This window comes from Lepus europaeus, chromosome 3 (genome assembly GCF_033115175.1).
Source record: "Lepus europaeus isolate LE1 chromosome 3, mLepTim1.pri, whole genome shotgun sequence".
NCBI lineage: Eukaryota > Metazoa > Chordata > Mammalia > Lagomorpha > Leporidae > Lepus > Lepus europaeus.
Window position 1 is genome coordinate 56,783,999 of NC_084829.1, and position 26,899 is coordinate 56,810,897.

At 42.4% G+C, this 26,899-nt stretch overlaps 1 pseudogene; it reads left to right on the forward strand.

Moving 5' to 3' along the window:
* The first annotated feature begins 12,195 nt into the window (after positions 1-12,195).
* On the forward strand, positions 12,196-13,114 carry LOC133756553 (ubiquitin-protein ligase E3B-like; annotated as a pseudogene).
* The last annotated feature ends 13,785 nt before the right edge of the window (positions 13,115-26,899 follow it).

Here is a 26,899-nt window from a genome sequence, read left to right on the forward strand (position 1 = left end):
AATAAATTATTTTTGACAAGCAAATGACACTAGGATGACAAGCAAGAAATGTAGAATCTGGTTGATAATGAAGTTGAATGAAAATTGAACAGGCTCTTTGAAGATCCCGTTGAACTTTTCCAATGAGACAAAGAGATCACCTTTGAGTGTGCATAGCAACCTTTCGTGGTGGGGAGAATCACATCCTCTCTAATCCCTGAGAATCTGCATCTAAACACCAAACAGCAGGAAACTTCAAGAGCCCTCTGGAAAGCCTGCCCAGAAAGTTCAGAAAGCTTAAGCTCACCTACCACATCTGAAAAGCATCCAAACAGATTCTAATGCTTTGACCTTTTTTTAAGATTGTGTTTATTTATTTGAGAGGAAGAGTTACAGACAGAGAGGGGGAGACAGAAATGTCTTCTATCCAGTGATTCACTCCCCAAATGGCAGCAATGGCCAGAGCTGGCCCAATCTGAAGCTAGGGACCAGGAGCTTCTTCCTGGTCTCCCACATGGGTGCAGGGGCCCAAGCACTTGAGCCATCTTCTATTGCTTTCCCAGGTCACAAGCAGAGAGCTGGATTGGAAGAGGAGCAGCTGGAACAAAAACCATGTCCATATAGGATACTAGCTCCACAGGTCGAAGCTTAGCCTACTGTACCACAGTGCCGGCCCCATGCATTGAGTTTTGATATAACCTTTGGGGACATTTACACACTTTACATTCTTTGAGGGGAACAAAAAGTGGAATTCCAAATAAAAACTCTCCTCTGACTTATTGAAGATTTCAGGAAGGAACACCTCATTTAGTAACAACATATAATAAAGTTTTGAATTTGCTTGAACTCGAGAATAACAATGTACAAAGTCCAGCCACAAAAAAAATGACTTAGAGACAAAGGTTGGAACCCTATCTTTCTGGATTGAGACCAGAAACAACTCCCTCAATATCTATTTGGGCTCTGCTTTCTTCTTCCAGCTTTGTGGCTTGGGTCTCACTGGTGCCACCCAGTGGTTCTCAAGAGGTGGTCCAGGAAGCTCTGTGCCACCAGATATCAAGTACCAAATCAATACTGCCTACCCCAGCTGAATCATACACCTTTCCAGGCATGTTTACATATTTTATCTTCTACCATTGTCCCACAAACAACAGAAAGGCAGAGCTTGCAGTGTTAAGAATTTGCTTGCAGTCACAAAGGTAGTGTTCTTGAGTTGGGACTCCAACTTTCCTCTGGCCCTCTGCACAAATCATCTTTACTAATGTGATAGTATGACAGCAACCCCAAGCTTACTGCTGCATTTCCATAATTCTCTGAACCCAAACTTATAAATAATCATGCAATGCATTCTAAATATACTTGATATTCCCAGAGACACAGCTTGACTCCAAATAAATAACTAAGATCATTTCCTGCTCACCTTTCACCACATTCTGGACTTTCACTGAGGTGACATCATTCAAGCAACTATATAAATTCTGTGCTGGGGCACAATTCTGATTCCTCTCCTGTTACTTTTTCAGTATCGTAAATTTGCAGATTGTAACATTTTCTGGCCCCTCCCAGATAGTATCAGTATCACTAACATTCAAGCCTAGGTCAAATTAAAATCATAATTCTTATCCACTCATTCCCCAGTTTCCAAGCAAGGAAAATTAACTGACTGTTAGCAGGGTTATAGTCTAGGATCCTTATAAAAATGGCTTAGGAATTCAGTTATTCCCACCAATACATCATTTATAGCCATTTACCAAAAAAAAAAAAAAAAACCACTCCCTTTATTAAGACAAAAAAGGTGAAACACAATTTGTCACTTAATTCACTCTTAAAATATATTAAGTGGCAAAAAAATCACTTTAAAACTAACTTAAGTTCTGAAGGGCACTACTTCACATAATCAACACTAAACTATTAGGATATAATGTTCATGATGATAATGCGGGTAGTGAGACTGGTTTACAATACAGCATGAATTAAGTTGGAATTTAGGAAAGTAACGTGCAAGAAGGAATTCACGTGGCGCAAAAAGAAAAGCAGATGCTTTAGCCCTTGCCACCCTGTCTCCATGTGTGTTTAAACAAAACACAGACACTATTTTAGTGGCCACAAAAGAAGACAGCAAGAGACCTGAATTCTAGTCTCCATTTTGCCACTTCTGGGCGTTTGGGGAAAGAGCACATTCCAAAGAAAAGTTATGAGGTGGTAATATCTGCTTTGTAATACCTGTTGATCTCTTAGAAACCATATAATTTACTTAGCAGAGTTTATGTTTATCAATGCAAATCAATGCTTTTTAGGTGTTTGTGCTCATTAGTTGTAAATTTAAGATTCCCCAGCCATTATAAATACCAGAGGTGACATTAGAGGGTATGAGAGGAAAGAAGATGTTTACTGCCCTTTCCACATAACCTCAACACCTAAATTCATCTTCAGATAATAATTTATTGATGTGCAGTTAACATTATACTTGGCCCTTCCCCACTTTGTTCATTTCCTCTTTGGCGGCTTTCTAGATTGAAGAATGGCTCCTCAGAGATATTCCACACATCTAGTGGTTTCCTGGTACATGGTAGATTGTTCCTAGTCCTCAAAAGATGTGCCTCAATCAAAGTTGTGTGAGGACTCGGACCATCTCAAAACCTACTAGATATTTCAATAAGATCTCCAAGTGATTTTGTTAAGGTTGAGTCCTGCCTATATATTTTAATTGTATATATTTATGTAGTATGTATGTGATATGATGGTATATGTCTACACTTCATAATGTCTAATCAGAATAAACATATTTGTTACTTCAAACACAACATTTATTTGTGGTAGAAGCATCTAAAATCCAATCTTTCATTTTTTTCTTTTAAAAGACAAATTTATAATAAATTAATATTATCTATAGACACCCTACCATGCAATAGAACCCCAGAATTTCTTACTCCTATCTGGCAATAGCCTAGTACTCACTAATCAATCTTGTCCCCTCCCTCCCCAACTTCAAATAACAATCATTATGCTTTTTTTTTTTTTTAAAAAAAGATGTTATTTGTTTATTTGAGAGGTAGAGAAAAACCAGCTTTCAAAAACAGCATTCAAAATGAAAAGGAAAATAAAGATTAAAAATTTTCAGAATCCTGGTCTCAGAAAATTCTAGGCCTAAGGTTCTGAAATACTACTGACAACTCCTACACCACAGGATGTGAGATACTGAGTAACTTACACAAGTCTTCTCTGTCTTCAGCTACCCTGTTTTGCCACTTTGCTTGCCAGCTAGAAATTATTTACCATGAAAGTATCTTTTCAGTAATCTCCAAAACCACAGTAGTAATTCATATGTCTGCAAGCAATAAGCGATATGTGCATTATTTCAAAATAAAGGCTGTCATTAATTCTATTTCTGCAACTAAAGAATCCATACATATCTTTATTAATAGATGAATTTTGGGAACTGTTCTCAGAACTACCATCCTGTACTAAATCAAAATTGATGCCAGAAGATGTAAAACTCACACACACATTATAAAATAATCCAAACTCGGCTAATTTCTTCACTTGATCCATTCTTCTAGAATCCAACACTAGTCTGTTTCACATCAAAGGAAGCTCATTCTTCTTAGGAAATGGATCCAATAGAATGGCAATTTGAATATGAGTTCAAACCACAACTTTGGCTCCAACAATAATTTTATTTAGTTATCACTTAAGTACCATCAGTCTTGACTTGCTCCTCTCCTCACCTCTCACCCCCTGCACTTGTATTTCTAGAAGTTTCACATGCATAAGTTTGATGATACAACAGGGCAGAATATTGAACTATAAATGTAATTTCTCTGAGGCACAGGACACAATTAATCCATATTATTCAACTATTTCCTCCCAGAGTCATCCCCAAGAATACACTTTCCATGTCTTCATCCCAAATACAGTACCTCGGTGCACTAAAATCAGGCTAAAATCTATTCCAACAACTAGTCCCAAATCTTTTTCCCTGGTCCCCAGTACTATATTAATTCGAAGACTCCAAGGAGTCCTATCGCTGTGCCTCTCCCTCAGTACTTCCCTGATGCCCCTACCACCCTGAGTGCTCTCTACTTGTCGGCTTCTCTTGCCACACCATCCTTAACTAACAGCTTTCCAGGCTGCACTCCTCAGTGCCCACCTACAACCACTCCCCACCTCCTTTTCACCTCCAGATACCAGGGAGGACATTCTACCTACTTCCCTTTATATATATTTACTCATTAATCCTCACCGGTTTCTATACTGACAACTAACAAAAATGTGAATGAATAAATACTTTGCATAGTTTTAAAGCACCCAGGAGACCCAACTGCTGCCTGTCTCAATATGTTACTTGTTCTCTAAGGCTGAGAATTTTGCCCAGGTAGGCCCACATGAAGCCTCATCCCCAGTCCCTGGTCTATAGAACAAGGTGGTTCTTCCAGAGTGAGCTTGGGGTGTGGACACCAATGCCTGTGACTTCTGAAGAGATCCCAGTGACTCTGGAGTCATTTGCTGCTGTTACTGGTTACCTAGGACTCCTGCTTCAATCTCTTCTCCCTGCCCAAGGTGCTCCCTAGCATCTCTGACACCATCTTCCTGCCACAGTAACAAATCTGAGGAATGATTAAGAAGTCTGTGAAGCATGATCAGCCCTGGACATGGCACATGGTTGTCTCTTACTAAGAGGCAGCCAATGTCACCATTAGGACAAGCTTGCTGATAAATTCCGCTGGCAGGGACTGGCCAGCCCTGTTGTTACTAAGCACTAATTGTGCATGTGAGAGCTCTGGAAGCAGAATCTTTGTTTGGCAGGAGCTGATGTGCAAACACTCCCCAGCTCTGAATTTGCACCTCTTCCACTTTCCCATATCAGATAGCACTCCTGATACCATCTTCATCTGTCCTTTAGAAAGCCAACCTAGGTGCAGGAAAATTACCTTGAATATATAACGTCTTCCTAATTTTCCAGACAGACAAGGATAAAAACTGTTCTAACTTACAATAAGCTACCTAACTCACCCTTTCCTCAGAAACTACATGAGTAAGGAAAGCAACTTAGTGGAACATATTTGCTACTTACCTGTCCTAAAATATATTGTTCTCTGCACATCCTAACCATAGGAACAAATCCTGTAAGCAAAAAACAAGAGCTACAAACCTTCTCTAGGATTCCCTTTATATTTTAAAGAAAATACATGGACTTTTTTTCTAGCTAATAAACTTTGGATTTATATATATTATATACACACATATTTATGTACATGTATATTTATACACTGTTCTTCAATAGTTTTATTGATATATAATTCACATATCATACAATTCACTCATTTAAAGCATACAATTCAGTGACTTTTAAGCTTTACCAATCAACTTTAGAACATTTTAATCACTTCCAAAATTTGCTGTACTCTTTAGCTATTACCCTCAACATTCCCAGAAGTAAACAACCAACAACCTACTTTTCAGCTATTCTGAATGTGTCATGTGATGGGAATTGCAAAATATGTGGGTTTTTGTATCTAGCTTCTTTCACTTAGTGTAATGCTTCAAGGTTTGCCATGCATGATGAATACTCCATCCCTTTTGATGGCTGGATAATATTCCATCATGTAGTATTGTAGGTTGAATTGCATCCCTCTGTCCCAAAATCAATATGTTGATGTCCTAATCCCCAATATCTGAAAATGTAACCTTGTTTGGTGATAGGGACATTAGCAGTAATACAAAGCACGTAGGATGCATCTTAATCCAATATAATTGAAGTCCTTATGGAGGGTGGAAATGTGGATACAATGATACATACAGCTAAAATGCCACCACCCACTTTGTGAGGTATTTTGTGACAGCAGTTTTAGAAAACAAATACAAATGGATAGATCATATTTTGTTTATACATTCATCAGTTGGATTTGCGAGCTGCTTCTACCTTTTGGTGATTAGGAACAATGCTACTATAAATATCCATTCACAAGATTTTGTGTAATCTTATGTTCTCATTTATCTTGAGTATATATGTAAGAGTGGGATGGCTGGGTCATATGATAACACTGTTAACTGGAGTACTGTTCAACCACTTCATATTCCTATCAGCAATGTACAGGGTTCTAATTTATCTATATCCTTGCTGACACCTGCTAGGATATTTTTTATTATAGTCCTCCTAGTAAGTGGGAAGTGGTATCTCCCTGTAGCTTTAATTGTAAATCAGTGAAATTAAATTGAGCATTTTCCTACATGCTCATTGACCATCTGTAATTCTTTGCAGAACAGATATTTTTTAATGCAAAAAAGGAGTGTGGAGGGGTGTAGACATATAACAATCCAACCTCTCTGATTCCAGTTATCTGGCCTTCCTCACTCTCTGGATGCAAGCACTATGTACTTTCCTACCTCGGGGCTCTTATGCCCAAAAGTCTCCTGAACTAAGGCAACTTTTCCCTAGCTTTGCTCTGTTAACCCCAACTCATCCTTCAGAGTTCAGTTCAACCCTCACCCATTCATGGAAGCCTCCCATGATGACCACAGTAAGAATCCATAGCCTATATGAGCTCACAGAGAGCTCTAACTAAATGGTCAGTCTAAAAAAACAGCCTAATTACCCTCACCTAGATAAACCCTCAGTTTCACTGGATACAGCTTTGTTACCAAACTTTAAACCCACTTTTTTCACTAGGCCAAGTAATCATAAAATTTTAGCATTTTCAAGTGAAGATGAATGTTCCCATCTTTCACTTGGATTTCCTCAGTAGAACAGAAAAGTGAATTATAATCTATCTTGCTATGAACTGGTTGTTTTCCAACATTTCACTCAGGCACTTAATACTCAAACCTTTACCTAAGCTACAGTCTTTTGACATATCCATGTTGGGGTTATGGTAATCTAAATTCTGAGAAACAAACACAGTTTAAGAGGATAAATAGAAGAATAGGATAAAACCTTATGTCATTTTTAGAAGCCACTAAGCCAATAATAACAGAAGCACCATTTGCTGTGAATTAAATCACCTCTCCAGACCCAAGTAGCCTTGCATGTCAAACACACACCATCTACAAATGGCAAACAATGCCATATCCTTAGTGGGAAAAGATTTAGGTCAGGAAACCTTAAACATTTCTTACTAGAGAGCCAACAAACTTTTGGATTACATTTGATTTGGTTCCCTGAAAATTCTTCAATTTTGTACCTTAATCTCATATACTGTTCTCTTAAAAACTGAAATTAAAGTCATCTCAGTATATACATATGCTGTAGTTTCATTTACATAAAGATTTCAATAAAATAAAAGTAAATAGAGATTTTAGAGAGGTATGGCCAGGTGGTAAAATTCCAAAGAAATAGTAGGTTTTGCTTTTAAATTCTTCTTTAGTGAGAAAGAAGCTGCAGTTGGAAAACAGATGGCGGGGCGGGGGGGGGGGGGTGTTAGTCTCTCTTGGATTGATGTGCTTTGTATTAAAATAGGTTGCATAGATTTCTCCCTTCTTGCCTTTAAAAATTGCCACCTGCCTCATTCTCTGTGTATATGGCCACAGTTCATTATGCAGTTCTCTGTTATTCCTAAATAAATATTATCCTTTGAAGAATCTCTCTCTGTTATCTAGATTGGAAGAAAGAATTTATATTTCTACTTTCACAAAATTTAAGTCATTCTAGGATAGGTACTTTAACCAAACAACCACCCTGTACTCCTCCAGAACTCTGCTTAAAGGTCTTCCAGAATCTAGGGGTCTGGAGTCAGTGCAAAACAAGAATGCTGGCCAGGTGGGTGATACACAGCTGGCCTAGGATGTTCGTGTACAACAGGACCTGGAGTGGGCAGCAGAGCTACAGTGTACCCTCAGCAGGAGGATCCACTAAGGAGTGACAATGATCTGCCATGGGACAAGCTTAGATTACATCAATATGAAGAGAAACATGAAGTCCTGGCCTTGGACACCTTTCAGACTGAGCAGTGACCACAAACAGGGGTGCAGAGGAAGGGAATCCCAGAACACAGGACAAAGTAGAGTTTCTAGGATCAGATTCCACATATAATAAATGTCACTCAAACAATGGCCTGTGAGGGAGGGAAGAGCAGAGCCACTGTCACACACAAGCCCATTATGCCCAACATGGAAGCTGAAGGTACAGACTGGCATCTTTTGGCAGGTCAAAGAAATCAACCTCTGCACTAATGATTCCTTATCCCCTCCACATATTCATTACAAAATTAAGATTTGGTCCTGCAGGGGCAGGTCTATGGCACAGTGGTTAAAACACCACTTGGGATGCCCACATCCCATAGTGGAATGCTCAGGTTCAAGTCCTGGCTTTGCTCCCAATGCTAGCTTCTTGTTAATGTGCGACCTGACTCAAGTAGTTGGGTCCCTACCACCCACATGGGAGACCTGGACTGAGTTCCTAGCTCCTGACTTCCACCTGATCCAGTATCAGCTATTGTGGCATTTGGGGGGGATTTGGGGTGTGAACCAGAGGATGTAAAATATCTTTTTTTCTTTCTTTCTCTCTCTCTCTCTCCTGCTTTTCAATTTTATTTTCAAATAAAATAAAATTTCTTTTAATTAAAAAAAATCTGGTTTTATAACTCCAATGGAAAACACTTTTCTTTTTGTTAAAGAGTAAAGAGTGAGGTGAGCATTTTGCCTGGTGGTTAAGATGCCCATGTCCCATAAGGAAGTACTTGAATGTCATTCCCATCTATAACTTCAACTCTAGTTTCTGTTTTTGTTGTGTTTTGTTTTCTTTTGTTTTGCTTTGCTTTGTTTGCTAATGCACACCCTGGGAGGCAGTAGGAGATGGCTCAAGTGGCTGGGTTCCTGTCACCCACATGGGAGACCCACACTGAGTTTCAGGCTCCTGGTTTAGACCTGGTCCTGCTCCAGGCATTTCAGATGTTTGAGGACTGACCCAGTGAATGAAAGATCTGTTTGTGTGTGTGTATGTGTGTGTGCGTGTGTGTGTTTCTCCCTCTCTCTCTCTCCCTTCTTCCCTCCCCACTTCCTCAAACCCTCTAATTTTTAGAAAAAGAAAAACGCAGCTAAATATGTGTAAAGAAGTCATCATTGACAGACTCCACTGCCAGCCTGGAAGAGCTCTGCTAAAGGATCATGAAGTCTGCAAACCAGGATGTAAAAGCTCTCTGGAGTTGCAAAGCCCCATGAGACTGTTTAATCTTGTAACTTCCTTCTCTTCAGGCTGTCTAGACTGGAAGACCCATCCAACATGTTATGGACAGAGTCAAGACTTGACTGGCAGAACCCATTCAGAGGGTGACACTCTGAAGACTCCACAGGTTAAGGGCGGAGACTGGAGTGAATCATGGCATCTGAGAGGTGGGTCTTTTTTTCTTTGAGAACATGCCCCCAGAAGGTGGGTCTCATGAGAAGATTGGAGATTTAAGCCGAGTTCAGCATAGCTTCTTTCCATTTCCTGCCTCACCATGTGGTTTTTCCTCCACACGTGCTTTGCCATTGCCAGTTCTACCAGCCATCAGACAAGTGGGGCTGCCTGACGTTGGACTGTGAACCTCCAAACTGTAAGCCAGAATAAACCTTTTGCTTCCCAAGAAGCCCCTCTCAGGTATTTTAGTTGAAGTTTTCACTTAAACAAATATACCTGCTCTCCAATTTCAGTCAAGCATTAAATATTGGGGAATGGATAAACAATGGTTTGAACTGAAAATGAAACCATGAAGTTTGGATCATTTCTTAATATTATAATTATTATAATATTCCACATTATCATACTATTCCTATCACATCTACAATTCCAAACATGTCAAATTAATATAGAGCTCTAAGGACATGGAAGAAAAAATTAATATGGGTAAATGCTGAAAACACACTGCAGTAAAAGGGGAAGATTAGAATGGACTGTATAGTGCATTCACATCCTGGTAAAGTAAGCCTGTAGCATATGAATAGAAATCAAACAGAAATATGCTACAAAGTCCTAACAATTTCCCTCAAATATGACTAACAAATGATTTTCTTTTCTTTCTTCTGCTTCCTAGAATATCCTAAATTTTCTACAATTAATATAATTTTATAATCAGAAGAAATCTTAATTTTTTTAGTCATTCAAACTCTTTTCTTGTGGAAATCTTACCAAATGGATAATCCAAAAGAGATTGTGAAAGAAAAGCCTATTGGTGCACAAGCAAACACATGGAGGTGATGCAGTAGGACACAGCAATTTTCACCAAAAATACATGGCAGTCACAGGATACACCTGGGAATGGCTGGATTTCCTCTGTTGTGTGAGCCATGAAGGAGCCAGGAAGCCAGAGCATTCCAGTTACCTGGGCAGGATGGCCACCCAGGAGATACACAGAGAGGAGACAGGCAGTCAAGGAAGGCAGAGTAGAGCTAGAATAAAGCTCTGGAAATGCCTTCAGATTGTGTTGGAATTAACTAGAAAGAACTATGCTTGAGTTCAATTTTGTTTTGTACCTAAGCAAATGTAAATTTTAATTCCACTTTCCATGAACTTTACATGCTCAGCCTAGTCTCACCCATGGAAACACAATCCTCCATTTGCCTGTGAGTGAGGACCACCATACACTGGGTAGCCTACCCCTTTACTTCCACTCTCCTTGAGCCTTACCATTAAGAGGTAGCTTATAAGGGAAACTTGTTATTTAAATTTGTCTAGTAAGTAATATATTATGTAGATTACATGGTGATAATAAAGTATGTTCTAAAACATGAGCGCTTCAGGTTTTGCAGACACATCACCAGGCTGGGGTAACTCTACTGCATAGCTAGTGGACAGGAGTAAGCAGAGGCTGGGATCCGTTAAAGTTCCATGGCCCTGGCCGGCGCCGCGGATCAATAGGCTAATCCTCAGCCTGTGGCACTGGCACACCGAGTTCTAGTCCCGGTTGGGGCGCCACATTCTGTCCCGGTTGCCCCTCTTCCTGTCCAGCTCTCTGCTGTGGCCCGGGAGTGCAGTGGAGGATGGCCCAAGTTCAGGAGAGGCACCTGGCTCCTGGCTTCGGATCAGCGCAGCGCGCCGGCCGCAGCAGCCATTGGGGGGTGAACCAATGGAAAAGGAAGACCTTTCTCTCTGTCTCTCTCTCACACTGTCCACTCTGCCTGTCAAAAAAAAAAAAAAAAAAAATACAAAAACTCCGTGGCCCTGACACAAGGACTGCATATATTGACACATTTGGCATTCAGCATGGTGCTGAGTGGTGGGCAGAGATCACCAAGGCTTACAAAAATGATTTTGCCCAATGTGAAGTTGCCTAGTAAATAATGATAAAGCTAACACTGAGTACTCATATTTCCAAGCACTTTAAAACTATTATCCCATTCTATTGAGAGTTCTGCTTGGCTTTGTTGCTGCAAGCTTTCACCCCACTCCTGAATTCCCCTTGGCACCCCATCTGTGGACCCAGAGGGAATATCGTCATGCTTCATGCTGATCCAGCTGCCCCAGGATTCATATCTTCGCTGATTCATCATAAGTATAAAATGTATATAGGGAAAAGTGGAAAGAGGAAATATCTGTGAGTCTGTGAACAATTGGATCATACAGAAATCAAGTCATTTTCATCTCATTTCTCTTCCTCTTCTCTGTTTCTTTACTTATATTTTTCCCTTCCCAGCTTGAAACCAACCATTAGCTACAGAAATTTGCCTAAAGTGAAATCAGACCACCAGGGGGCAGCATGAGGCCACAGCCTTGTCTGAAAACAAGCAGGTTCTAATCAACCAGTCTCCCCCGCCAAACACATAGATCACAGGCTCCCAATCTTGTGCGTGCATCTGAGGCACTTGAGGAGAGTTTACAAAACTGTGAATGGGCGGGCTCCACCTAACACCAATTGTACTTTTGATCCTCAGAATAATTTTTTGTTTACAAAATAGTTCCTTAGGTAATTCTACTATACAAAGAGAATGAGAATCATTAATGGAAGGGAGAACTAGAAGAGAGGAGCTTGACAGTTCCAAGCCTCGAGTAATGACAAGGAGATGGAAGTGCTGATTAACCCAATTTGATCAGTAGACACTGTTAAAAATGCGTTGAAATATCACACTACGCCCCTTAATATGTTCAATTACTACATGTTAATCAGATAAACTTGTTTAAGACAATGAATCTTTGAAAACCAAAAAGGCTCTCAGGAATCACCTGACCCAACCCATCTGATCCCATTTCACAATTTCACAAACTGAGGTTCAGAGATAAGAATTAGGGGTCAGTGGAAGGTAGAAATGGCACAGAACCCTGTCATTCAGCCCATTTCTCCTTCTCGCATAGCACACGCTCTTCCGTGTTTAAGATTGGTCTGGGCACGAAGGGGCACGAAGGGACAACTCTTCCCCTCTGCCTCCTTCCTTCTGAGCCAGCTGCTCGGGCACCACCACACTGTCTGCTACAGCTCTGTGGATGAACTTCCTTCTCTGGACTTGGAGTTCTATAAAAACCTCACCTCCCTAAGTGCTACGATGGGGGGGCATCCCCGACCTGGGCCTGACACTGTCTTATGATGAGGATGTCATTGGCCAGGTTGTGTGTCTTGAGCTGATTCCTGGAGGCAAGACCAAACCTGGCACAAATGAAAACAAAAGTAGCTACATCCATTTGATGGCTCATTTTCGAATGCACACTCAAATTAAAAACCAGACAGCTGCCCTCATTAGCAGCTTCCAGTCCATCATCAAACTCAAGTGGATCCAAATGTTCTCAACCCCCGAGCTGCCGGGGTTTAACTCTGGCAACAATGCTGAAATCGATCTGTCCGATCTAAAGCAGCACATGCTGTACTACGGTGGTTTTCATGGAAGCCACAGAATGAGCATCTGGCTCTGGGATATTCTGGCCCCTGACTTCACACCTGATGAGAGCCATGTTTGTGACTAGCTGCTCCAGGCCCCTGCTCCTGAGATTCATCCACTCAGGCCTCCATTCTCCATCTGCTGTGTGGAAGTATCAGATGATCAGGACACCGGGGACATCCTAGGCAGCGTCCTCCGGGGCTTCTTCACCATCCGCAAGGGGGAGCTGGGCGGCAGGCTGCACACCGCCTCCACCTGCTTCAACCTGCTCAAGCTATCCAACTAGGGCAAGAGCCTGCTCGGGGAGAAGCCGCGTTAGGCTATCAGCATGGGCACTAGCTTCGAGCTCTCCTAGCCTTCCCCCGGCCTTCTAAGGCTCCTGGTGGCCTTGGCCCCAACCTTCTGTATAGCCATTAGACTGTCTGTGATCTGCAGAAGTTTGGGCGCAGGTGACATGACCCACATGCTCCAGGCGGCACCCACAGACAGGGGCTATTGAAAATAAAGCTCCGGGGCCGGCGCCGTGGCTTAACAGGCTAATCCTCCGCCTTGCGGCGCCGGCACACCGAGTTCTAGTCCCGGTCGGGGCGCCGGATTCTATCCCGGTTGCCCTTCTTCCAGGCCAGCTCTCTGCTATGGCCCGGGAAGGCAGTGGAGGATGGCCCAAGTCCTTGGGCCCTGCACCCGCATGGGAGACCAGGAGAAGCACCTGGCTCCTGGCTTCGGATCGGCGTGGTGCGCCGGCCGCAGCGGCCATTGGAGGGTGAACCAACGGCAAAAAGGAAGACCTTTCTCCCTGTCTCTCTCTCTCACTATCCACTCTGCCTGTCAAAAACAAAAACAAAAACAAAAAACAAAGAAAGCTCCGGGTTCCACCCACCCTGGTCCTCTGTTCCTGCTTCCCCCGGGGGCCGGAAGGCCAGGCCCGGCCGTGGCAGAAGGGCTGCTTTTTGGATGATCGGGCTTTCTGTGAGTCTGTCTGCCCTCAGCCCTCTGAGCGAGCTGCCTGCTTAAACTTCAGGAACTCCAGGCCCTCCCACACGAAGTCCCCAGCGCCGCGAGAGAGCCTCTGCTTCCGCGTCTGAAAACTCTTGACTCAGGTCAGGCCTCACCAAGCCTCCAGGTACTCCGTCCCGTGCACCGCAGCCTCTTCCCAGCCAGCCGGGCTCTGCTGCCACACCTCGAAGCCACAGGGTCCACACTGCGTTCCCTGTCCCCTCTCGTGAGCCCTCAGCAAGCCGAGCCCGGACCTTTCAAGCCGGCCTGCGGGACAGCTCCGCGTCCGGGACGCGACGGCTGCTGCCCAGAGCCTGCGGGCGCCGGAGACGGCTGCCCCTTGCCCCGCTTGTCGTCTTCCGGGGAAACGAACACTCAGCCCGGCTTCCGCTTCCTGGCTGGGCAGGGGCTGTACTACGTCGACGGCAAAACCCCAAGAAGCGTGGGTGCTCCTGCCAGGCTTTCCTCAGCACTGGGAGCCTGAGAGCTCACTGCCCTGCCAGGTCTCCGGGGCTAAGGTCGGTGTCCATCTCCCCTTCTTTCTTCCCCTTGATGGCGACGCCTTTCTCCAGAGGCCCTGTCGGCGGCCACGCTGACGGCCTGTCCACCCTGACCCACCTCCTCCTGCTCCCCCCTCCAGCCTGAAGCCCATTGGAAGCCAGGGGTGCCCAGCCCTGCCTCTGCCCGCAGCTCTCTTCAAAGTGGCAGAGCGCGCAGTAGCGAGAACCTCCTTGCTGGCGGCAAAGCGGGTAACACGCACCCAGACACCCAGCCACCCAGCCACCCATCCCCGCAGCGTACCTCGGACGGCTTCAGCCAGGTCAGAGCCCTGGGCTCTGGTGCACTTGGTTACAAAGATGGTGAATGACTTACAGACAGGAATTCGTTACTATTGAAGATTTGTTCCTAACCTCTAACTGTGTGGACTTCGCACTTCATTTAAACTCTTGAGCCTTTGAGGAGTTCTTCCAGAGGTGTGTGCACTAAGCAAGTTTGTACGTAGATGCCAGGACCTGCACAGGGCCCAGGGATCCCATACTGATTTATGTGCCCTGAGAAGTCGAGCCAGTGCGAGTTTGGAGAGGGTAGCTTAGGAGCTCCAGTATCACCTCCACCCAGCTCTCTTCGTAGCGGGGAGGTTGTGATTTCCGTGGGTTCTTCTTTCCAACAGTGGAAATCCTGGGCTGAATCTGTGCTTTTACAGCTGGTGTTCATTGGCACCAGGATGGCTCTTGATGGCTGGAAAGAGTCGTGGGCTGCCTTGTTGCTCCGTCTTCCGTCTTCCGGATAGAGACGCAGACAGAGGCTTTATTAAATTTGTACGTCAGCACTAAAAAGGAAAAAGAAACTACCTTCTCATTATTTGTTTAAAAGCATTATGTTGGCAGTCTCAGCCAGTGCAAAAAAGCATACAGATACGAAAGGAAGAAACAGAACTTCATTTGCTGATGATAAGATAGGAAAGGAAAAAATCAATTTATTTGCTGATAACATGGTTGTGTATATAGAAAATTCTCAGGAAATTTTTTTTCTTTAAGAAATCTCCCAGGGGCAGGTGTTTGGCTTATTGTGCTGCCTGAGTTTGGTTCCTGGCTCCACTCCTGATTCCAGTTTCCCACCAGTGCAGACCCTTTCACCCCAAGCTGTTGGGTCCCTGACACCCATGTGGAACACATGGAGGACTGAGGTCCTGCATTCCGGTTCTGGCCCCAGCTGTTGTGGGCATTTGGCAACTAGAAGCAGATGGCAGACCTGTTGCATTTGCTCTCTCCTTCTCCATCTTTCAAATATATATATTTTTTAATTTTTAAAATATACTAGGGCCAGCGCCATGGCTCACTTGGTTAATCCTCCGCCTGCAGCGCCGGCATCCCATATGGGTGCTGGGTTCTAGTCCAGGTTGCTCCTCTTCCACTCCAGCTCTCTGCTGTGGCCCGGGAGTGCAGTGGAGGATGGCCCAAGTGCTTGGGTCCCTGCACCTGGCTCCTGGCATTGGATCGGCGCAGCGCTGGCCGTGGCAGCCATTTGGGGAGTGAACCAATGGAAGGAAGACCTTTCTCTCTGTCTCTCTCTCACTGTCTATAACTCTACCTGTCAAATAAATTTTAAAAAAATAAAAAATAAAATATGCTAGACTATTGTGAATTTAACTCAGTTACAGACTATCAATAGACAAAAATTGATTTTACTTGTATAGATCAGCAAGGAACAATTCCCTCATATGAGTTCCAACTCTTCTGTATCCTCATCATCAGTTTGCATGGTCAGTCTTTAATTTAGCCATTACAATAGGTATGTGGCGTCATCTTCCTGTGGTTTAAATTTGCATTTCTCTAATGGCAAATGATGTTAAACATCTCTTCATGTACTAAATTTGCATTTGTATGTCCTGTTTAGTGCATTGTTCAAATCTTTTGACTTTTTGTTGTTTTCTTTTGAGTGTGCTTTATATACTATGGTTACAAATCCTTTATCAGATGGAAGTACCATGGCAAAAGAGGAAAGAGTGTCAACAAGTTCATAGAAAAAAAAAAAAAAAACAGAAAAGGGGCCAGCACTGTGGAGCAGGGTGTTAAAGCCCTAGTCTGCAGTGCCAGCATTCCATATGGTCACTGGTTTGAGTCCCAGCTGCTCCACTTCCAATCCAGCTCTCTGGTGTAGCCTGGAAGGCAGTGGAAGATGGCCTGAGTCCTTGGGCCCCTGCACCCACATGGGAGACCCGGAAGAAGCTTCTGGCTCCTGTCTTTGGATCAGCTCAGCTCTTGCCCTTGCGGTTATTTGGGAAGTGAACCAGCAGATGGAAGACCTCTTTCTTTCTCTCTCTCTCTCTCTCTCTCTCTGGCTCTACCTCTCTCTGTAACTCTGTCTTTTAAATAAATAAAGTAAATCTTAAAAAAGAAAGAAAGAAAAAAACAGAAAAAAAATTTTCATTGTTTTTTTGAATTCCCTTGTTATTGTTGCATATTGACTCTAATCTCTTAACAGACTCTTTTGAAGAGATAAAAGTTTTTCATATATATGGAGTCCTTTCATTCTTTTTTTTTCTTTCATGCAGGTGCTTTTATTGTTGTGTCTTTAAAATATATATATATATATATATATATATATATATATATTTATGTGAGAGTAGAGTTACAGAGAGAGGAAGAAAGGTCTTCTATCCGTTGGTTCACTCCCCAAATGGCCACAATGGCCAGAGCTGAACTGAACCAAAGCCAGGAGCCAGGAGCCTCTTCCAGGTCTCCAATGTGGGTGCAAGGGCCCAAGCACTTGGGCCATCTTCCACTACTTTCCCAGGCCATAGCAGTGAGTTGGATAGGAAGAGGAACAACTGGGACAGGAACCAGCACCCATATGGGATGCTGTTGCCACAGGCAAAAGCTTAACCAACTATGCCACAGTGCCAGTCCCTAGTGTTGTATATTTTAAAAAAAACTTACCCTGCCCAAGGTCACAATATTTAGAGTGCCCACTTTCAGTAAAAAATTGTTAGAATGTAAAGAGCTAGAGAAAGGGGGCTGGTGCCGTGGTATAGCCGATAAAGCTGCTGCCTGTGGTGCTGGCGTCCCATTTGGGTGCAGGTTCAGTTCGAGTTCCAGCTGCTCCATTTCTGATCCAGCTCCCTGCTAAAGTTCCTGAGAAAACAGTGAAAGATTACCCAAGTCCTTGGTCCCCTGCACCCACATGAGAAACCTGGAAGAAGCTCCTGGTTCTTGGTTTCAGCCTGGCCCAGCACCAGCCATTGCAGTCATTTGGGGAGTGAACCAGCAGTTGGGAAACTTCTCTCTGTGTCTCTTCCTCTCTCTTTGTAACTCTTCATTTCAAATAAATAAAATCAATCTTTAAAACACGCAAAGCATTGCAATATCTACACAAACACTTACTTTTCAAAAATAATAATAATAAGCTATAGAAAGAAGGAATAGTCAGAAAGTCACTTATTCAGAGATGCCCTTCATGACTGCTCAAATTTGGGTCCTTTATGTTATTTGGAAAGTTTATCATAATTTCTAATCATAGACATATCTGTCCATCAGCCTTTCTATAATACTGGTTTCAAAATGGAACCCACAGATCAGTAGCATCAGTATCACCTAGGAACTTACAACCCCAAATTCTCAGATAGTTTAAAATCAGACCAGCTGACTCAAAAACACATTAGTGCAATAATGATGCTATCTATGTTATAACATTTCTGTGGAAATGCAAACTTTAGCCTGGCACTCAAAGGAGAACAAGTTTTGAGTTACAGTTGGCATTTGTTACTTCTAGATGCTGGTGTGGTGACTGAAAGGGGCTGTACAGGGAAGACAATCAGAAGTTAAATGTGAACTGCAATGAGATCAGGTTTTGACTGTGGAAGGATGCCTATATGGCCAAGTAGGGGCTTGTCACATGGCATTAGCTTAGAATTCAGTAAATTATAGGATCAATAGGCTCAGGGTCTTAACTAGCTAGTGTGCCCAGAACAAGTCATTTCCTTGAATAGACTAACACTAATTAGGTTCACAATAGGTGATGCCAAAGTGAACCAATCTCTGAGTTGTAGTAAGGTCTAAAAATGTCACATGGGTTAGGTCACTGGTCTGTGAAGTCAGAACTTCCTCTCCCTGTAGATTTTCTCTGTGGTTGGAAAGATTGAATATATAAGCAAACAATGTCCAGACTACATATAAAACCTGAACTTTGACCAGCAACCTGCAGTGATCTGCCCAGGAAACTCCTTATCTACAATAAACAACTCAGGAAGTCAACCCATGATAAGACTTGTATGAAGTGATCTCTAGTGACAATCCACAACACTAAACTTCTGGAACAATTGGCCTCAAATGGTCAGAACTTGAATAATAACTGATAGTTGCCATAATTTTTGTCACTGCCTCCAACTTAGGACCAACCAGAGGAAGCCAAACATGCATCCCTAGCCAATTACAGTGGATGCCCCTATTTCTTCTTAGCCCACTACCGCCTCCCTTCACCAGTAGCACACCTGAAACCTTCGTTTTGTTCTAAAAAGTCTTCCCCTTCCTCTGTTTGCCCTTGAGTCTCTGCCAAAACACAAGTGGCAATGGCCAACTCTCTTGCTATAGCAAGCTCAGAATATGTGGGTTTAGCTTTTCTCCTTTATTTAGTCTTTATTTTAAAAAAAGATTTTATTTATTTATTTGAGACATAGAATTACAAACAGAGAAAGGGAGAGACAGAATTCCATCTGCTGGTTCATTCCCCCAAATGGCCACAACAGCTAGAGCCAGGAGCTTCTTCTGGGCCTCCCACATGGTGCAGGGGCCCAGGCATTTGGGCCATCTTCCACCACACTCCCAGGCCACAAGCAGAGAGCTGAACCGGAAGAGAACCTGCTAGGACACAAATCAGCACCCTTATGGGATGCTGTCACCACAGGCAGAGGCTTAGCCTACTATGACCACAGCACCTGCCCTTAGTCTTTATTTTCATATCTTCATGGGTAAGCCAAGCTGTGCTGCCCACAGGGAGCCTTGCCATAGATATTTGGTTTAGTTCTGTCCATAGTAATTGCTCAGAATTGCAAAAAAAGCCTCCATCCCTATTAACTTTACTATTTTAACTGTGAGAGTTTAGGAACTGCCTAGCTGTCGACTCATTGCATTATCACCTGCTTGAGGATAATGAAAGACAATGACCACAGCGAGGATGAGGTTGACTGGGAGGACAGCAATAGATGAGGGCAACAGCAGACAAGGATACTGCTAACATTCACTGAACACAGGCTATGTGCTAGGTCCTCTGAAAAGCACTTCACAAAATCAATTTGCTCAATATCCCCAGAGCTCTCAAAGTATATAAACTTCAACCAGTGACTATGGGGCCAACGCTGTGGCACAGAGGGTTAAAGCCCCAGCCTGCAGTGCCGGCATCCCATATGGGCTCCGTTCAAGTCCTGGCTGCTTCACTTCCGATCCAGCTCTCTGGCATATCCTGGGAAGGCAGTGGAAGATGGCCTGAGTCCTTGGGCCCCTGTACCCACATGGGAGACCTGGAAGAAGCTCCTGGCTCCTGCCTTCAGATCAGCTCAGCTCTGGCTGTTGTGGTCATTTGGGAAATGAACCAGCAGATGGAAGACCTCTATCTCTCTCTCTCTAATTCTGTCTTTCAAATAAGTAAAATAAGTCTTTAACAAAAAACAAAAAAGCATGCAACTGTTCAGAAATGCAAATTCTCTGCCTCTTCCCCCATCAACCAAATAATGACCCCTAGGGATTGGGCACAGAAATTTGTTTTAAAGAATCCTCTAGATGAATTTGGTGCTGCCTAAGTTTCTGAAACACTAGAACACCTTATGAATTCATTTTAGTTTATATAATTTTAAGATAAAATTTGTCTTAAGGCACAAGACAGTTAAATAATTTGCTTAAATTCACACATAAAATAAATCACTAGGCTATGTTCAAACCTGGATAGTTTGGTTCTCTATATTGTCTCTCTCATCATGAGAAAAGACAAAAACTACAGCTTTCCTTATATAATTAGTAAATGTGGTTACTATGCACTTTGTGAGATTTTAAGTGATTATAATATGAAGGATAAACAGATGGTACGAAAGCTTTCTGATATTAAAATTTTCTCCCACAGCCTTGTATAAGGGATAATATAAACCAGGCTTAGGGATTGAATGAACTTTCCTCAAAACCACAAAGATGAACCATGTTCCCCATAACCATTTTCTTCTCAGAGTTGTGCAACAGTGCATTATCAAAGAAGACAAATTGGGGTCATTCTCAACCAAATGAGATTGCATACGTAAAAATATTTTTAAGGAATTATGTGTATTGAAGTTGCTATCATTATAGTTAGCTAGGATCAATAGAAGTGTCTGCAACATGATCCTGCTAGTATCTATCCCTACCCTGTGATTTAGGTTGAGTCTACTCAGTGCCAAAATTTTGGTCATTGCAGTGGGAAAAAGAAATCTGTCAAACCAGTCATTTAGTACTATCTAGCTCCAAACAATGGGTGGATCATTTTCATCCAGTTATTTTGGCAAAACCAATATGGCTCTGTTGCTTTGTTGTGACTACATAAATACTTTCTGTGCCTTTTTCCACATTTAAATCTCCATGAATTCCACCCCACCCCTGCCACATTTAATTATTTCATGGAATTTTTCTTAACTCAGACTTTAGCTTATTCTTCAAGAGATTTCTTTTTATCTTTCAAATATGCTCCCCCAATTCACTTTTTGTGGATGCTTTTCTTAATCCACCAAGATGACAATCATGAGTAGACATGAAAACATTGGATATTCCCAGTCCAAAGACATTCTAGACAACAAACATCTTTGTTTTTTTAGAATCAGTTTCTCAAGGACTCTATGATATAATACTAAAAATAGCAATAGCAATAACAACTACTATACTGAAGGTCAGTAATATTGCAAGATCTTCCAGTCTACATTTCTATCCTGCAAGGCTGAGATGAAAAGATACAGTCCTCGGAGAATAAATTGTTTCTTGAAGGAGCCCTCCTTATAGACAGTCCTTAGGTGTATAGGAAGGTGTTACACCACATTAAGAATTATAAGGATCAAAGTTTGTCACTATTAATTCTTGTTCTCAACCACCAATCTGGGATTGTGCTGAGGGCCTCAAATTGGAGTCAGACATTTCCTCCTGCCACTGTGATCTTGGACCTCTCTTGCCCGGAGTTTTAACACCTGTGAAATGGAAAATAACACCTAGTTCAGAGTTCTAGTGAAGATAAAATTGGGTAAATGTGCACATAACAAGCTTACTGATATGTTTAAACTTAATGTATATAAATGTAAAAAGACTTCCTTTTTTCCTCATATGCTGGCTTCATCATACACTATGTCAAAGTTTTTGAAAAGTACTCAAATTTAGAAGTCTTGTCTAGTCTGGTTAGATTTTTTTTATTACAGTCTCACATTCACCACAATGCTCGCTTCTTCCCTTAGCTTATGTCACTTGAAACAGGGAAGAGTAGGGAGCCTTGTCTTTTACATTACCTTCCTCTCCTCCTTCCATTTCTTTGGAGACTAGGCACTCTTCTTTCACCTACCTTTAACTGCTTTCTCAAGTGCTGCTGTTCTGCACCTGCTGGCCTTCATAAGGCAGCGTATCTCCTAGAGGCACTGGAAACTCCCCACAGCTCAGTTCTCTGACAATGGAAATGGTTCCACCTTAACCTCTTTTGACCCCTGCCCTCCCTCACCCTGACACTCCATCCCTCAGCATCTTGCATTTGGAGTAGAGCTCCTACAAGGTAACCCAAGCCCAGCCACTGTTAATAGTGCTCAGTGGACCAAATGGAAAATCATATCTTTACCAGCCAAGATATCGCCTTCTCTTCCTCTTTTCTCCTTGACCCAAGACGCAGAGGGCTCAACTAGTCTGCTTACTCAGCAAATGTGTAACAGAGTAATGCTAGGCCTCCACCAATTGCTCTCTGAGATGGTCATTGGTGTCCCCTGTTGGCTGTGTAGGAAGACAAATTCATGAGAAGGAAGAGAGTAGTTCATGCTAAGTATAGATCCTCTCAACTCCTCATTTGAATGAGTGCCTGGATATTCTTGACTCCTACTTCCATGAAGATACTCCAAAAAGTTTGTGGGAAAAAATTAATTAAAAGATAAGTTTTTGTTGGTACAAAGAATTTTTGTAATTAATGCATATCCGTTTCATAATATGCATTTTCCATGAACTTTTTGGAAATCTCATATATGCATAGATTTCAAAATTCTTTGCACCAAGATAAATGTATCTTGTAACTCCATTTTCCATGAACTTTTTGACTGCTCTGTATAGGCTTCTGGGAAGAGAGAGGCTCTCATGATGGTTGGAATGGCAGAGCCGGCTCACATGCTTCTTAATGAACCATGAAAACAAAGTCTTGCAACTCTCTATCAGAGGGTGTTTCTTGTCGCTATGATTCCAGTCTTAGATGCTAATAGTAACATATTATACCAATAGGAAATGATTCTGTACCAAATATGAAGCACAGTGCATTACAAATTAGCCATCATTGTCATCATCTCAGATGTAAAAACTGGACTTGGAGAAACTGCATCATTTTCCCTAGGAGTCACAGTAATCAAATGGCAAAGGAGGGAAAGAGACAGTCAGAAGTAGCTTCTGTCTACTAGTTCATTTCCCAAATGCCCACAACAGCTGAGCTGAGGCAGGCTGAATCCAGAAGCCCAGAACTCCATCTGGGTCTCCCATATGGACATAGACAACCCAACTACTTGAGCCTCACCTGCTGCCTCACCGGGTATGCATTAGCAGGAAGCCAGAATTGGAAATGGAGCTGGGACTCAAACATAGGCACTCCATAGGGGATGCAAGTCCCAATTAGCAACTGCTGCACCAAAGCTCTGCCCACAGAGGAGTGATGTGAACTTCTCCCTTCATCATACTGCTTCCCCTGATTGCTCCTGTCCAGTTGCCTGTGGGTCTGTTGTTTAGCTCATAGGTTGGTGCCCTGCAGTAGTAACTGTTTGTTATCTGGAAATATCTATTTTTTATGACCCAACAAAAATTTTATCATTCCATTTAGCCAAAACCTCATAAATACCTGTCTAAAAAGTAGTACTAGCCTACATGTTCTTCTGGTAGCCACTTAGGATTGTTTTTGTAGTTGTGGTTCTTGTGGATTTGAATGAAGAGCCATGTGGTCATCTGCCCTTGAAATGTCTTTAAACCAAAAGAGTTTGGGATCACTTATCTAGAACATTAATTTATGCTGCTGATAGTTGGTATAATCAAATCTTCAGTCATCTATGGAGGAAAAATTCTAGGTAGCATATACTTCATTAAAAGGACCCAGCTTATTTATGGAAAGTCACTTTCTTTTGATCTTTATAGTAGATTTCCAGACATGCATACTCACCAACGTTTAGGTAAAGTGAGAACTAGTGCCGGTATAGAAACAATGCAAGGCATCTAAACCAGCTTTGTGTGGTTACTTCCAGAGTCATAATAAAAAATATTTCCCCTTAACTCAGCTGATTGAATACTTTCCCAAGCCTAGTTTCCTAAGCATGCTGTAATGTTTTCTTTTTAAAATGGATAACCTTATAAACGCAATAAGAGAATAAGTATAAAACGTAATGAACTAGTAGTAAATGAAAAACCTCCAAAGTGTATGACAATGGAGTAATATGATATTTTGGAAAGAAAACGGTACTACTTGTGATAGTGGTTTGGGCATCAGTCAGGTTTGGAGGCTCCATTTCCTACCATTGAATAGCAGCTATGAGGGGGAGAAACAGCCATTCAGAACCACACAGCCAAACCCATCTGAAAGCAGGGTGTTTATCTGTAGAGCATTGCTTGTCCTCTCCATCGAATCTCCCTCTGAGCCCCACTTCACCCTTCCTGCCTCAGTGGTTCCTCAGCCACCTGAGAGCGATGCTGTGCTCCCTGGCTCCCATCTTGAGCTGATGTATGCTGTCTCTCTCCCTAAGAACTGCAGAGATCACAGCCTCAAGAGAGGAGGAGGGGGCGGGGCAGAGCTTTGAGAAAGCTAAAAAGGAGACAGGTTGGACAGATGGTGCCCTGCTGCAAAGTGGGCAGCAGGGGAAGGACTGCAGATTTTCAAGACCATGCTAAGTTCTCTCCACACTTCTTGTTGCAGGAACGTGGACCATCCCTGTCTAGGCATGCACTTGTGGAATATTTAGTACATAATCATTTGCAGTTACTTATATAACAGATTTCATGGTTCACATTTAAGTTCAGAGACTGTTTATTTTCAAGTAACTCTTTGGATTTTCCTGATGGGCATACAATATTGAATACCCTCCTAACAAAGAACTGAGTTTTTCAGTATTTTCCTCATTTGGGGGATATTTGAAACTTACAATAAGTTTGCTGATATCCACAAATGATTTCAGATTGGGTTGAATTCCAGTCTGAAAGTGTCTGCGTATTTTGCCATGAGGAGCTGTGAGCTCAGCAGATTAGTAATTGTTTGCTCTAGCAGGCTAAGGTGCCAGCAGGTGCAAAATAATAAGGCTCCTTTGCTCTTTGAACACAAAAACAGCACGTATCTGAGACAGGTGAAGTAAACTTCCAGGGTATCACAGAGTCATGTTTGTGCTCTGGGAGTTACTACCATGGCTATCACTTCAAAATTCAGCTTGAAGGAGAACAAAATTCTGCGTTTACAGATGGAAAACCAAGGCCCAGTGACAGACTACTGCACTCTGAAATAGAAGGAGAGAGAGAGTTTGGGAATAAGAAATTTAAAACTAAATGAAAGAATAGAATACCAGTATATCAGAAAATTAAAAAGGAAAATTATGATAATAAACATGAAGGAAACACATCTAAAAACTCTCTTAAGGTTCAGTGCAATTTATTTTTACATGATATAATGTAATCATTGTTCAGGGATGTATAAAAATTACATTTGTTCTATTACATCCAGACAATGGAATATTATTCAATGATTAAAATAAATGAGCCATCAAGCCATGAGAAGATGGAGAAGAAAATAGGAAACTTAAATCCATATTCATAAGTGAAAGAACCCAGTCTTAAAAGACTAAATATGGGGAGCCGGCGCTATGGTGCAGTGGGTTAATGCCCTGGCCTGAAGTGCCAGCATCCCATATGGGCGCCGGTTGTAGCCCTGGCTGCTCCTCTTCAGATCCAGCTCTCTGCTATGGCTCTGGGAAAGCAGTAGAAGATGGCCCAATTCCTTGGGCCCCTGTACCTGCACGGGAGACCAGGAAGAAGTTCCTGCCTCCTGGCTTCAGATTGGCGCAGCTCCAGCCATTGCAGCCATCTGGGGAGTGAACCATTGGATAGAAGACTTCTCTCTCTCTCTGCCTCTCCTCTCTCTGTGTAACTCTGACTTTCAAGTAAATAAATAAATAAATCTTAAAAAAAAAAAGACTATATATGGTGGGGCTGGCATTGTGGTATTGTGGGTAAAACCCTCTGCAGAACCTACATCCCATATGGTTCGAGTCATGGCTGCTTCACTTCCAATCCAGTTCCCTGCTAATGCCCCTGGAAAAGCAGAGGAAGGTGGTCAAAGCCCTTGGGCCCCTGCACCCATGTAAGAGACCCATATGAAGCTCCAGGCTCCTATCTTTCATTTGGTTCAGATCTAGCCATTGTGGCCATTTGGGGGATGAACCAGAAGATGGAAGATTATTCATTCTCCCCCCCCCCCCCCCCCATGTAACTCTGCCTTTCAGATAAATAAATCTTTTTTTAAAAAATGGATAGACAACAAGAGTGAACTGTAATATAAAACATGGACTTCGGGGTCGGCGCTGTGGTGTAGTGGGCTAAGCCTCTGCCTGAGGCACCAGAATCCCATATAGGTGCCAGTTCAAGTTCTGGCTGCTCCTTTTCCAATGCAGCTCTCTGCTTTGACCTGGGAAAGCAGTGCTTGGGCCCCTGGACACCCCGTGGGAGAGCCATAAGAAGCTCTTGGCTCTGGGCTTTGGATCGCCTCAGCTCTGGCTGTTGCAGCCATCTGGGGAGTAAACTAGTAGATGGAAGACTTTTCTCTCTGTCTCTCCCTCTTTCTGTAACTCTCTCAAATAAATAATAAAATTCTTTTTTAAAAATGGACTTTAGGTGATAATAGGTTTACCAAGTTATCTGGTAGGTGGTGCTGCTATGTATGTGTAGAGACAGGAGATATGTAGGAAATCTCTGTACTACTGCTCAGTTATGCTGTGAACCTAAAACTGCAATAAAGAGTAAAGCCTGCTTTTAAAAATGTAAGGAGAAAAACAGAGGAATGTGAAATAGAGATATATTTGGACTAAAAATCTTTCATTTGTTTAAAATGAAACTGCAATACCATTAATGGTCACTGACTTTTAAAATGTTCATTTCCCCTTTCCTGTTCCAAATAGCATAAGCCCAAATTGCCATTGTTTGTAATTAATACTAAACAAAGTTGTGTTTGATTCTGGTTTGGGATTTCTGGATATGTTTTCTAATTTGTGGATGTCATTTCCACAAACAAAAACTAAGCTAAGGGAATAACTTGGTTTCTGATGTGCCTTGAGGGAGTGGAGATTGTCAGGAGCAGCTCCACTTCTGGAAAAATTCTGGAAGAATTTGGATTCTGGACACATATCTACATGGGTTATAATACAAAAGGTACTCTCAATATC